We start from the raw sequence: 14,871 nt of genomic DNA on the forward strand, positions 1-14,871 counted from the left end.
TCTTCTTCTTTTAGCTGTGGAGCCATTTCATTTTTTTCCTAACATTTTATGAGTAATGCATGCCAAGAAAAGTATGCTTAAAAGCATTCCTTTATGACAAATATTAACATCACACTCTCATTTCTTGATGTATGCTTTTCCCTTATTATCTACCCTTTCCGACTTAGTTTGTCAGTCTTACAGTGAGAGAAGTACATTGAGGGAAAAAGCAATTTATGTAATAGCAGTTTGCAAAGACTGGTAGAGCGACATCTCCCCTATACGATAAATCAAAAGGGGGACCCCTTTCTTCTGAATTTATCCCAGGGAGTTAATTATCCAATCCATTGCATGAGGGAGGCCTGGATCTTATTACTACAACAAAGTGTGAACAAATTGGGTGCCGGTTCCATGCACCCTGTTTTTACTATCTGCTCTGTGAGGGGGCTGTTTAACAGGATCTGAATCCATTAATTATGCTTTCCAATTCTGTTCGTCTGTTTTTCTCTCTTTCTTTTTTTGTATCCCTTTGACACCATTAAGTCCTGGAGGGATTAATCATTGGCACCAGAGCAATCATCCCTAAACGAATAAGGCAGCCATTAGAGATACACAATCTACACTGTCCGAACACATTCACCATATTTCCGCTCCTATTTTTTCCCTCTCGTTTGATTTGCATGCATTATCAGTGCTAGGTGGTACGAGAGGGCTAACAAGTGTAGACAATGCCTGCACATCAGAAAATCACATATGATTAAGCAAAGCAGTCCAACAGTTGTAATTAGCTCAAACATGGTGGTTTAAGGGAAAAGAGCTTTGTTAGTGTACTAGAACATTTCAAGATATAGAAGCTATTGTTAATTGCTTAGTGATTTGCATGTAGATGCTAAAGGGACAAAGTGATCAAATGTAAACAACCTGTGCAGAATTATAAACAGCACGTTGCTTACATATATCAGAGCCCTAATATCCTAGTTTAGCTGTCCTCTTTAGCATAAACATGTGCTAGCTCAGTTCTGAGGTGCAGTATATTAGCATGGCTATAAAGGGAGTTGTAAAACCCAGTCATAGGGTTGGTTTTGTCCTTCACGCTGCTCTTTTGTGTGACTTTGCACATGCTGGAGGTGTAAAGCACGTTCCCCTGGAGGTGTTATCTGGCATCTGCTGAGCAAGCAATTTTCTGCAGCCTTCTGGTTTTTAGGCCTCACCTTCAGGAGTGCAATCACCTCTTCTCCATCTGCAAACCATCACTGAATTTATCTTGCATGATTTTGTTCAAGTAACTACCACTACCCCTCTCTTTTCTTCCTTTTCCCTACCCCTTTTTTCCCTTGTCCCCTGCTGGCTCAGAGCGAGTGGCTTCTCTCTTTTTATGTCTTAGCGACAGCTGCACTGAAGAGGGGACCGAATGGTGTAAATAACGACTGTTCAAAGTTTAGCAGCAGTGCTGTCAGGAACAGAAGCAATAGGGGCTTTGTTTATTATGCTTTGTGTTTTTTCTCCCCTCTTTTCTGCGACGCTTGACAGGACTCTGCTTATTATGCAGCCTGGCCAAAGAATTGAATAGATGAGACTGATTCGCCTCTTAGTTTCCTTTTATTGTTTGAAGTCAGTCTTTTACACTTGGCTCTCGGAAGAGATTACCATGTCAATGTTTGCACCTGTGAATCATTGGTTCGTCACACCAGAGCCTATAGAGATAATGGCGCGATTTAGGTAGGTTTGTCAGAACAGGCATCTGTATTGTGGAGACAACAGCACAGGCATTTTGGCAAGAGCTTTATTTCACCATGACAGTGATTCACAACCATACAGTGCACAAATGGAAAGGTAACAGTTACCTCATTAGCATTTCCATTATGACCTCACAACCACAAGAGACTATGCTTTTATTCAAATGTACTGCCTCTGTCTCTGGTTTGATTTGTGGTGGAGTTGCACCTGCGTCAATAAGTCACATAAAAAGACAGTTATTGTGCTCTGGGAATATCATTTGAACTTAATAATTAAAATAAAAAGTAATAATAAAAATGTGTGTGTTTATATATGAATTTATTAAAATATAATACATTTCAAGTATTATAAATTTAAATTTAAAGCTGCAGTCCATACATTTTTTTGGTTAAAAATGATCCAAAATCAATTTTTGAGCAAGTATATAACAGCCAGTGTTCAAAACTATCTCCTTACCTTAGCCCGATTCACAACGGTAAGCTTGTAATAATATTTTCTAATTCGAGTGGCACTGGTAGGTTTCCGTGCGAAATTCGAGCATGCTGCCTTTCGTCTTTGCATCATTACGTCACGTCTGTTTACATAAAGAAGGATTCCCAGCTAGTAGGCTATATTGAATGTGACGGATCATTTGTAGCCTTTTCTCACAGCAGCTGGAATAATTAAACATTTTGATGGCAGATTGCATGGTATGACAAATTAACATTAGAGATTAAATTGTACAGAAATTGAAATAACTCAGGTAACGCTAATACACACTAAATACACGTAGTCACACAAAGCTGATGTTGTTAACATTAACAATTTGAGAACACAGTATAATAATAATTTGCGACAATGATGCGACAGAATCACCATTGGTAGCGTGATTTATTGTAATGCTTTTTTCCCCCTCAGTTGGTTAGAACAAAAGCGACAGATTTGTTACTGAAAATTCTTATTTGTCATACTTCCAAGACTACAATCTGTGTTTCCGAAGTACAGTATCCACTGGTGCAGTGACCAACCACACATTCTCCTCAAAACATTAGATTTATCCGCGCTGAAGAGCCGTGCCGATGCACAACCCACGTAAAGATGATAATTCTGTGAATAACTGCAATGGCAGGTTTCAAACAGAGATGGCGACAAAGATGCAAAACTTACAGACTGCAGCTTTAAAGATGCTTAAATTTTTCAGCTCCTAATAAAAGCGTAGCACTCTTTCCATCTGGCCCTTACTAAAATTTTTAGAAATTATTTGGAAATATAGTATACTTTACCCATCAGCCTTTAACCGTCAGCACTTTGGATTAAATGCGCTAGCCTATAGTATTCCACTGAGCCCCTGACTGTTATTTCAGTTCCATCTGACTGTGCATCAGCACATGGTTTCACCGAGTGTCATTTTATCATGTGAAAATCCATCCCTGGGTTATAATCCTCTCATCACATTTACATTAAACTGACCTCCGGGATACAATGCTGTTCAGAAGGGAATCCAAATTTAGCACTACTAATCTCTTGTGAACCATGGCGAATTCAAGGCTATGCTTCTAAAAGATTCCTCGGCTGAAATGTGCACAGGCACAGAGCAGATTTTTCAGGCCACATTGGTATCTTTTACACTATAGTATCTGACTGGATAAAGCTCCCAAAAATGGGGGCATGGAATTTTCTAGCATGTTATATCCGAATACACGGCCTTGGATTTCATTGCAGGGCTAAATGTGAGTGTGCAGACTGAACGAACAGGAAAACCACTGCATTCCAGTGAGTGCTGAGGCTGTGATTATTGTACAGGAAAACTGTTGTTTTCTTTAATGAACAGTGAGGCAAAACAAACCACAAGTTAGTGCTGCATAAAGGCACAGCGGCCTTGTGACTAACTTGGTGCGGTTCGCTCAACTATAGAATATGTGCTAACGTAATGATCAGATTCCTGGCAGTGACACTGCGGTAGCTACCTAATCTCTGGAAGTATAAACCATACTTTATATTAGAGTTGGCAAAGGGACATTAGAATTGGTTTAGAGTTGAAAGAGTAATGCTATGTTGTGATTCATCACAGACTCTACCCACAATTCAAAGCACAGGCGAACGGTTTCAATGGACAGAAGGGTAATTTTAAGCTCCAAGGGCTGATCTCTGTATAGAGAGCCTGGCTCAAGGGCTCAAGCTATGGAAGAGCAGAGCAGAGCAGAGCCCCCCCCCCCCCCCCCCCCCATCCCTGTGTGCCGTGAAATATTTCCCTCCTTTTATAAGCTACTTAACAATAGAACCAAAGTTGTTTGATCTTTTAAATTCATATTTACAGCTATTGTACTGCTTCAGATAAAGAACCTAAACCACAATCCCGTTATGGCGGAAAATCCTATTAATTGTTGTGGAATGGGAAAAAAAATGACACTTTGGAATTTCATGCCTGGGATTAATCCGTCATTCCTAATAACGACTAATCTTTGAGCATGTAATCTAAATGGTTAAATAAATACCAATATACATACCGGCACAGAAAAGGAAGTTATTTAAGCAGACAAAATCAAGCAGCAAAGAAGAAGATACCAAAGTTTGAAAAGTTGCTGCATTTGAAAAGGCCGATCACTTGGCAGGGAAGAGTCTTATCTCTGTTGCCATTTTTTTTAGCAGGTTAAAAATAGAAAGTCTAATTTTCCTTGAGGGAAGCAGCACTTTGTGGGAGTGCGTCTAAAAAACGATTAGTAGGAGAGGTTAGTCCATTAGTCTTTATTTCTTCCCTGACATTCTCTGGTGGTGATAATGAGAGGCTTTGTGAGAGCAGGGTGTCGTGGCAGTGTAGTGATATTTATAATTTCTTTTGTCTCTGCGGGAGCTCCGGCTGCGCCAGTAATGGCTGCTTCTCTCTCTGTGCCAGCTCCCACTGCCGAGCGCATCCATTCCCCATAGGGAAATGACACAGTGTGAAGTAGGGACGGATTACACTCTCACTGACCACATGGCATCCTGTTGGTTTTCTCTTGTCTACTCAAGGACTATTGTAGTCTTCTTTTAGAGAACTATTGGATGGGAGCTAGAGAAAAAAAAAAATTGCGCAAAATTACGTTTTCGCTATGTACATTTCCTCTTAAAGTGAACATGAATTCAAAATGGATTCTTATTACTGTATCAGTTCAAAAAGTAGAGGGAGCCTAAGTCTTATTCTAACTGGTCTGTATTTAAAAAAAAAAAAAACATGCCAATTTTCATCAGGATGCCCATTACTAAACTGTGTATTCATTATGCAAATGTCAAAACCACTAAAAGGAACAGTCCTACTCATTAAAGCTCTAGCAATGAACTTTTATACTGTGCGGTCAGCTACACAATGTGCATGCAAGACAATTCGATCCTCAGGCAAGGACCAGTTTCCCGCTATTATCTCGGTCTGTCTCTCACCAGGACACTGAGTGATACAGTCTGACTGAAACATACTAAAGTCTATTAAATCCCTCACACATTGTGATTTCCCACAGAAAAAGCCATGTCAACATGACATCAGAATTAGCAGCCGTCAGCAGGCGCTCTTATCCCGAATGCAAACAAGGGGGTGCGGATCTAATCTCTGCCTTTCACCCGCAACCTGCCACGACATCTCTGCACCCTCCACACTTAGACTATGTGAACACAAACTCCCTCCTTCACTCCTGACACAGTCCCGCTACTCCGCTGAGGGGAGATTATAATATTATTATTGTTATTCTAATGCATTTTGTTCTCCCTCCCACAGTCGCCACCTCCTCGGCTAACAAACACGCACAGACGTGCACACAAACAGAAGCTTGTTCAAAATCACGCACTGCTCGAACAGTGTCTTGGCCTCACGACTATTACCACGACCGACAATGTGCTTAAGGATTTACACACACACATACAGGAAGTACTTCTCATCAGAGCTGTCTGTCAAGCTTGGCACAGGTTTCTATTAGTGCTTATTTCCATAAATCTGAATTGTAAAGGGCGGCAGTAGGAGACGGGGAGCCTTCGGAAAGACACGAGACACAAACGGAAAATGTCACCAGAGGCCACAGGATTCAGATCTACCTCCCTCGGCTGTGCGGTTTTGAATTTAATTAAGCGCTTTGATTGACGCAACGTGCATTTATCAATCTGGAAGCTCGGTGTATGCTTTTCAGTCGGCAAGTTTTGAAAGTCAACATTAAGCGAAGAGTTGCACATGAAAGAGCCGGTGAAATCTGATGCTGTCTGTTCAGCATTTTCTTTTGTCAGCTCAATTGTTTCAATCAGAAGTTGTTTATTTGCAGGATGGATGATGGGAGTTTTTGGAAATAGTAGGCAAAAGATTTATTCAAGATGCGACAACAGATCCTAAAAAAATAAATAAATAAATAAATAAAATAAAGAAGAAAAAAATAAAGAAATTTGACCCACATTAATAGAGTTTTGCCCTAACCAGCCAGGAATGCAACAAGTAAAAAAAAAAAAAAAAAAACAACATCCTTTAACATTTAACATATGGATTTAGTGTCATCCTTGCTGATTCTACATTACATTATATTAAAGCTGCAGTCCGCAACTTTTTTGGGTTAAAAATTATCCAAAATCAATTTTTGAGCAAGTACATAACCAGCCAGTGTTCAAAACTATCAAATTATCTTGTCTCGATTCACAACAGTAAGCTTGTAATAATGTTTTATAATAAGAGCGACATGGCGGATTTCCGCGGGAAATTCAAGCATGCAGCAGTTCCTCTGTGCGTCATTACATCACGTCCGTAAACAGAAAGGAAGGAGTCCCGTCGAGAGGCTAGTCAGTTATATCATGTGAGGATGCTGCCGGTAGCGGCACATTTACAGCCTTTTCTCACAGCAGCTGAAATAATTAAACTTATCATTTTGATGGCGGATTGTAATCCAGAAAGGTCCAAATGACAATCATCAGTGACAATTGGAGATTCACCCATAGCCAAAAAGCAAAAGACTTTGGACTGTGGAGTGACTACAGAAATTGAAATCTACAGGTAACGCTAATACACACTAAATACACAGTCACACAACGCTGATGTTGTTAACAATAACAATTTGCGAACAATATAACAGTAATAATAATTTGCACGGTTTGGCATGATCTGAGCTAAGCGATCGTTAGATTTAACCATTTATTGTAGGCCTAATGCTTTTTTCCTCAGTTGGTTAGAACAAAAGTGGCAGACATGTTACTTGTTCAGATGATATTTTCCAGTGAAAATTCTTATATTGGTCATACTTTCAAGACATAGAATCTGTGATTCTGAAGTGCAGTATCTACATCGGTGCGGTGACTGACAGCAAGCATTAGATTCATCCGCGCTGACGAGCTGTGACAATGCACAACGTACATACAGATAACTGTTCCGCATATGACTGCAATCGCATGTTTCAAACAGAGACGGCGACAAAGAGGAAAAATCGCGGACTGCAGCTTTAATATTAAAGCATTCTTGTGATTTAGTACTGTATAAACTACAGTAAAGCTAAGCTACTGCATTCTTGTAGCTCACACAGTAGAGCATGGTGCTACTGCTAACAATGCCAAGGTCATGGGTTCAATTCCCAGGGAATGTATGAACTGATAAAATGTATACCTTCAATTCGATGTAAGTCACTTTGGAAAAAAGCGTCTGCCAAATGCATAAATGTAATCTTAAAGGTGCAACAGGTGATCTGGGAAATGCTAACGTTAGCCTGCTAGCATTGAAAGCATACGATCCCACCCTCCCTGCAAATTACATCCAAAGCCACGCCTCCAAATTTCAGTGTTGATACTGTTGACATGGAAACACATAATTCCGAGTCTGACTGAACAGCTCCGGTTAGAATGTCATGGGTTGCCATCTTCTAATTACTGTAGTTATGGCGTGAACGCATGCAAAGTCACTTTAAGACAAGTCATTTCACTTGGCGACCATCTTAGAAACGCCTCTCGGGCATTCAAGTGCAGCTCATATCTCTTTGAATGGGGAAACATCAAATTCTCCAAAGCTGTTTACCAAGGTTTCGATTAAATTTCATATTTAAAATCAACGGCTGTGCATCGCACGTCTGTTTCTTCAGGAATCAAAGCTTCTAACGGCGGCTGCAGTGACACAATACCTTTACCAATTGGAGATTGGCTCTTATTTAGAAGGCGGGACTTATTCCACCATATTGCGTGTTGCACTTTCTCCCATTCAAAACAATTCAAGTGAGGCATTTTGTGTTATTCTATAGTCTTTGACGCAGCATAAGCTCGTTGTTTTTATTTGGTAGGAAGTATAAAAGGTGGCTGCTGTTTGTTTGCGGTGCTCTGTGACTGAGGTCTGTATAAACTCTGCGTAGCATGAAACGCACTGATGACGTATAACGTCTGCGCGAACAGGGTGTGTGTGGGTATGTAAAAACATATGTTGACAGACAGGTAGGACTTTGTATTATTTCATTCGGACCTAATATAATAATTGGATGAACATTTTATGGTCCTACGCCTTCTACAGATGATATATTAGGGCTGGACAATAATTCAATATCAATATATATCGCGATATAATTTTTTTCGATAACGGTGATATGATTTTTAAACACATTTCCGGTATTTCGATATATACATTACAACATTTCTCACTGACTTGAGGCGCAGCCGTTAGAAAGAGCAGAATGCGATTGGCCATTGGCGTGATGACGTACACCACAGAGACACGCAGCCATCAGCCAGTGCTCAGCGTAATTATGGTTTGTTTAAAATAGCAACATGGAAAACAGACAGACAGAGTTCAGATAATGTATGTTTCAGTCGATGGATGCGCAAAACGTTACAACAACGATAATCAAAAAGCGTGGACAAAACAGTCACTCTTTGTAAACTGTTAACAGCTAGTGCCGTCTGCTCTAATGTCCAGTCATTTACGCCGTCATCACCCAGGTGTTGATAGCGCGCGAGCGTATGTGAGACCTGAACAGCACACGATGCTATCTGTTTAATCTAAACTCATTTAAGCTTTGCTGATTTAAACCTTCAAGAACAAGACGCGAAAGAGAACTCGCACGCGCTGTGAGAAGATTTGTGTGCGCTCATCCGAAGCGCGCACACGCTTATTTCAGTCAGCGCGCAAATACTGACTTCTCTTTCAAGTCTTGCGCTTCGGCGGACAAATTCATACAAAAATGAAGTCAGCATGCCCGTCTTGGCGAGTATCCTAGCAAACATAGTCGGCTAAGTCTTAAGTGAACGTATAACAGTCGAGAAAGACATCGCATGTGTAACAGTATATGTAGCTACTGGATCGTGCATGTCTTAAAGGGAAAAAACTATTCCTGCTGCTTGTTTTTAATGTTAAATCAAACAACAAATAACAAAGAAATCACTCACTGCTCTTGACTGAATAGTTTTTGTAACTTCAATAATGATTCATCTTTATTTATTTTATACAGTAAAGATAATATGCAGTGTTATTTTATATTTGATTACTTTATCCATTTTCTGTACCTGAAAACTACTGTTAGATACCTGAAAACCTGAAAAGCACTGTTTATTTTATTTGAATATTTGCTTTATTGTACTTATTTGTGATGTACTTATTTGCTTGTAGTTTGATCGTTTGTTCTTATTTTCTTTATTTTTATTTGACAGTAGTCTTATTTTTAGGGTCACGGTTTCGGTAGGCTATGTGCACATACCGAACTGTACCAAAACTGTGACCCTAAAACCGTGATACAAACCGGACCATGAGCAATTTGAACCATAGTACCATAGTCAACCTAGTGTCATCAACACTCAACAATGTCCCTGCCCCAGCAATGTGTTTTTGTTGTTTCTCACTATTTTTTTCTGTTTTTACTGTTCACAATCTTTATCTTGGCTGAAGCACTTTTGTTTTAATCTATATTAAGGATAATAAAATCAGCCTACGTTATAGTTTAATGTTAAAGATATTAATATTACAAAAGTGAGTGAGTCTTATGTTTATTTTTTATGTTTGTATGAAGGCTAAATACAAATAAAAGCTGAACATACATTTATTTCTACTGTTTTTATATCTAAAATATTACATAGTTTTATAGGAAGAGATTTCATAGATTTGGCAAATTCATTTTTCAGACATTGTGGCCGTTCTTGGCAGTTTTTCTGAGGCTATTATATAGTTCATATCGATATCGGAATTATATCGTATCGACCGAAATTAAGAATTATATCGTGATATAAATTTTGGCCATATCGTCCAGCCCTATGATATATATTTAAATAAATACATATAACCGTTTAACATAAGGACTTTAAACCAGTATAACAAAAAATGTTTCTGTAGAGAATCACCTATTGCACCTTTAAATAAATGTAAAAACATTGGTCTCTAGTCTCTCCAACCTAATCTCTAATTGTCACAAAAAAAAATTTGCCCTGAAATTCTTTTGACCACTAAGATCAGAATCTCTTTATCCAACTGTTACTTGCCTTTTTTCTTTTATCTGTCAAGTTCCAGGGTCAAGTCCCGGGTGTTAGGGTAGAGTGAGTGCAGTATTAGGTGTCCTCCAGCAGAAAGGAGGATGGGAGAGATTTGCCGGGTGCTGGATTACATAAACAGCAGCGCTCCCAGCTGTGAGAAGCAAACGTTAAGCTCTCTCAGGCCCACATCCTAACACCCCAGACTGGGGTCAGCGTTAAACCAAAGCCTTGCACTGCCAAAAGTCAGCCACTGATTTAGCCAATGAGCTAAATCACATCTCAGCCCATAGCCACTGGAGAAACAGACCCGCTATCTAATAATCAGCCCGAATCATTCTGAAACGCCACTGAAGCTGGCTGCTTAACACAAACGCACCCTTACTTATCTCCTATTTAGAAAACACAATGGAATCTGATCAAATCCTCAGAACAGACTCAAAGCACGACTTTAACCTTCATGTGGATTATCCGGACTGTTATGCCACGAAGTGGATTTCTCCCAAAGGAGTTCCTCAGCTTTGGATCAGTGTATAAATGTGCGTGTGTGCATGTGTGTGTATGTGCGTGAGTGTGTGTCCGGGTTTTGGCTGGCAGGGAGACGGGGCCGTATGAGGCTCTGGCACCCAAGAGAGAGGGAGAGGCAGCAAAGGCCCAGCTATTCATTACTCCAGCTGGGCAACAACCCGTTACAACAGCAGTCACAACTCCAAAAGCTGGCACCCAACACATAGACTATTATCTGGGGCAGATTTACACAGCCTGGCACAGAGAACTGAAAGAGAGAAAGTCAGTGAGATAGAGAAAGAGGATGTGAGGAAGACTTACAATGTTTGTGGAAAAATACAGCATAAATAGATGGACAGCGGCGTTACAGAGATGACCGAACTGCATAATATTACCTCAATCTGCTGCCGTGATGCGTGGCTCTCAAATCCGACGCATTACATAAGATATTCGGGGAAATGAGAGGGCACCTGTCAGAATAATCCACTCCATTCTGCTCCCACTGTTTCAAATAAGAGCTCGCCAACGGGATCCAGCGCGCTAATCACACATTGCCTGTATGCACAGCCACTCAGAGCTACCACCTGGCTACTCCACACACAGCGGGAGGCACAGCTAGCGCTGGCGAGGTTTAACACACTCATCCCACAGCGACGGCAAAGCGACAGGGATGCCACACACAGAAAATGACACTCTCATGTGTGTGCGCACCATTCTAGCAAATGTGAACATTAGTTTGGTGTAGACAGTCTCCGGTAACCAGCGGTCAACTGATGCCAGTGATATCAATATCTGGAATGGCTTATAAAAAAAATAGAACAATGAAATATGTAAGAGATAATGTACGGTCATTATTACAAAATAAACCCAAATAGGGTGGTCTTTTATCACATTGAAATGATTTCTTTTGTGATAACAACTGATCAAATTCTTATTTAATTATAGGAGAATAGACAGTGGAGTGATATAAGAGACATGAAACTAGCACAGATATTACCGGCAACAACAAAATAGGACAATCTCATGCACCAAAAATGTCAGAAGGGGCGTTAATGTGCAATTTTTAACTAGGAAACTCTTGTTTACGCTAATTCCGATATCAGTTCAGCATTAGTTTATAGCCAAATGTACTGAGCAGTATACAAACATAACTGTTTATCCACTCCAGCCTGGTTTAAAATCAGCTTCTGTTCAAATCACAACACTGGAATCCAATGTATAAGGTCTAACTACTCAGGAACAATAAGAGGTTTCAGTTCAATAACAGGTTAGTCTCAGCCTCAGACGTTACGCCCACGGACCATTGGCTGAACGTCTGATGCATTTGGCACACTTAACTGGAAACACTTCAGGAGTTTCAAAGTCGTCATCTGGTTGGTTGAATTCTACAGGATGTCCGGGAGACTTGTGTGTCGCGTTCTTTAACGGTCCACCTGGAAACAAATGCCGTGATGCCAAAAAGCCTTGTGGAAGAAGAACGCCGTCATGTTTACAACTGTGACAACGAGCGCTTACTAGGATCAACTAAACACTGGATTTTCAAAAGTAGGTGAAGTTCACGGCTCCATTGTTGCAGTAAACTATTGCAGGGACATCAACTTTATATTTTCAAGCCTAAACATGACATGGGACAAAATAAACTGTGAATGGTTGCGGTACCAGTCAGTCAAACGTCCTCTTGGCCGGTCCTTGGCCAATGAAAGCTGCAATAGAGTCCAGACCTTCTGCTGTCAGTCTGAAGGTCTGGCTACGTGAGACTAATAACAGGTAGGCCACATGTACACAAGTACCTGTGTTTCTACCCACTCTGCTTCACTCACTATTGTCTAATCAATCAGATGCCAATCCAATTAATGCAGCTGCTGTTCAGTAGAGCATTCCATAAAGGCCGGTAGTAAAAGGGGGCCACAATGTTCCAGGTTAATCTGTGACAGCGGAGCTGAAATATACTCTTTCATAATCCTATTTGTGATAACTCACTGCCACGTAGCTTCACAAACAATAAGGACAGCAGACAGCCTCTAAAACGTCATTCAGAAATATTACGGACTCCTGCAAGCAATGCAAAAACCTCAATGTACTTCCTGACCACTAATACATGCATGGGGCCATTAACTACAGAAGTTTATGGTACAGACAGGGACAGATTTGCAGCAGTTGATGTATTTTATACCATCATTGTTGTCGAGCACTTGAATAAATCATGTAAATGCTGCTGAAATAACTGCTTTGGTCTCATAAATCTGTCTGTTAATTATAGTCTTATGGGGCCGTTACTGTGTATCGCTTTCCGTGCTCAGGCATGGCATGTTAGGAATCCACATTGAAATGCTTTACTGTCTACACAGAGAATGACAACTGTATGCAGTGTCACGGCAGTCTGTACAGGCCGGATCATTCGTCACGCTCTCCCCAGGCATATAGGACTTCCTCTCTGTTGAGTATATACTGTCACTGAGCAGCATTTATTAATAAACAGAGGCCTTGGGGGGGAGTGCTATCTTTTACCAGTTCAGACAGCCTACGCTCTCGATCCAACGGCCCTCTGTTGTCTCTCAGTCAATGTCCATCCACCAAGCTGCATCCAGGGGATATCAGCTGATTTATGGCAGAGGAAGTGTAGGCATGGAGATATGCCAATGAACCCCATGATAGTCACTTCTTACCCCGGCTCAGTAAGTCAGGCACGGTCATTAAATCACACAAGTCAATCGAAAAACCACTGGGTGGGTCACTGGAAGGTCTTGCTGTACGAAAAACGAGGTTGTGAACAATGCAATACAATGCTTTATGGGTGAATCTAATTAAAAAACCTGTCTAGACCATATTTTAACTCAGAATCAAATGGGGAAAAAAGCACATATTAGACTTAATTAGACTAAATCTAATTTTCATTACTGTAATATATTTATGTATATATATATATATATATATATATATATATATATATATATATATATATATATACAAAAAACGTTTTTTCGAGTAAATTTTGAGTGAAATATGATCATGTTTCCTTATGATTGCCCCTTAAATGCGTTAATAACAATGATGGCTGAGGGAAAAAGATCTTATCACACAATGCACCGACTCTAGCTTTTCCTGTGCCGAAGACTGCTAAACACAACACTCAGGGGTGCAAGATTAAAAATAAATGTGATCAAGCTGAAAGATTGCAGTCTCAAAATGTATTTTTATAGGCGATGTTTGAACTTACGCCCATTCAATTCTTATTCGTTCACATATACATATAATTAAAAGTTTCAGCATGACAATTACAGGCATAAAATACACAATAAACACATTGCTGAGCTATTCATCGGTATTCAGGGCTCATATATTGTTCAGTTCTAAAGCATTATTAGCCCCGCTGAGAGAGCGAATGTAATACAGGGTCACATCAGAAGAGTCCAGTTGCTTGTGTTTTAATTATTTATGCACTTATATGGATTTAATACTCTATTCTTTTCCAGGCCCTCTCCACATGCTCGCTGCGTTATGTTGAGAAAAGAAGCTGCTGTGATTTAAGAGCCGGTCTCTCCCAGAGCTCATAGAGTGAGTTAACACTACCACAAATGCAATCAAACATAAGTGAAAACCCTCTCGCGCCGCGAGCTACAATAAGTAGGTAACTTTGAGGCAGAAAGATTGAGAGGCTTTGCAATGAGTGGACGGATACCTTTTCCCTCTGCCATCTCATCCACTTTATCTTGATACACAGGGAATAAGTGTTAAATGCATCCCAGATTCTATTTCTCTCCTTTATGGTTACCATCCAACACACAAGACACCTTAAAATTTCATTTAGCACATACAGGACCCATTTCTTCAGTCTATTACATTAGACAGGGCCTGAGCTTCTCCAAAGTACTATTTCTCTCTCCGTCATCCTCTTGTACTCTTCCAACAGCCACAGTTTCCACAACAAAGGCCATAATTTCATCAGGGGTGATAAAAACCGAGTGAATCAAGTCGGCAGCTTGTTACTTAGCTTAATATCTGCCTGCATCGAGGCAATAAGGGAACAGAGCTGCCTGTATTAGCTACTGAAGACTTACGGACCCCTTGCAGAAGCACTGAGAGAGTCTGCTGTGACTTTATCTCTCTAAATATATCTCCTTTTCCTCTTGCCCTTCAGACAGACATCCTTTTCAAAGAGTACACCGTGAAGCCCAGTCTGACGTGATCGCTTTTAGGTTGGCTGCAGAGACAGACACGCTGCTGCTCCGAATGAATTCA

At 40.3% G+C, this 14,871-nt stretch overlaps 1 protein-coding gene across 2 annotated transcripts in view; it reads right to left on the bottom strand.

Moving 5' to 3' along the window:
* The window catches only part of plxna2 (plexin A2), a 234,746-nt gene that overhangs the window by 194,789 nt on the left and 25,086 nt on the right, over positions 1-14,871 (bottom strand). The gene's annotated exons all lie outside the window — the stretch shown is intronic.

Source organism: Megalobrama amblycephala, linkage group LG24 (genome assembly GCF_018812025.1).
Source record: "Megalobrama amblycephala isolate DHTTF-2021 linkage group LG24, ASM1881202v1, whole genome shotgun sequence".
In the NCBI taxonomy this organism is placed as follows: domain Eukaryota; kingdom Metazoa; phylum Chordata; class Actinopteri; order Cypriniformes; family Xenocyprididae; genus Megalobrama; species Megalobrama amblycephala.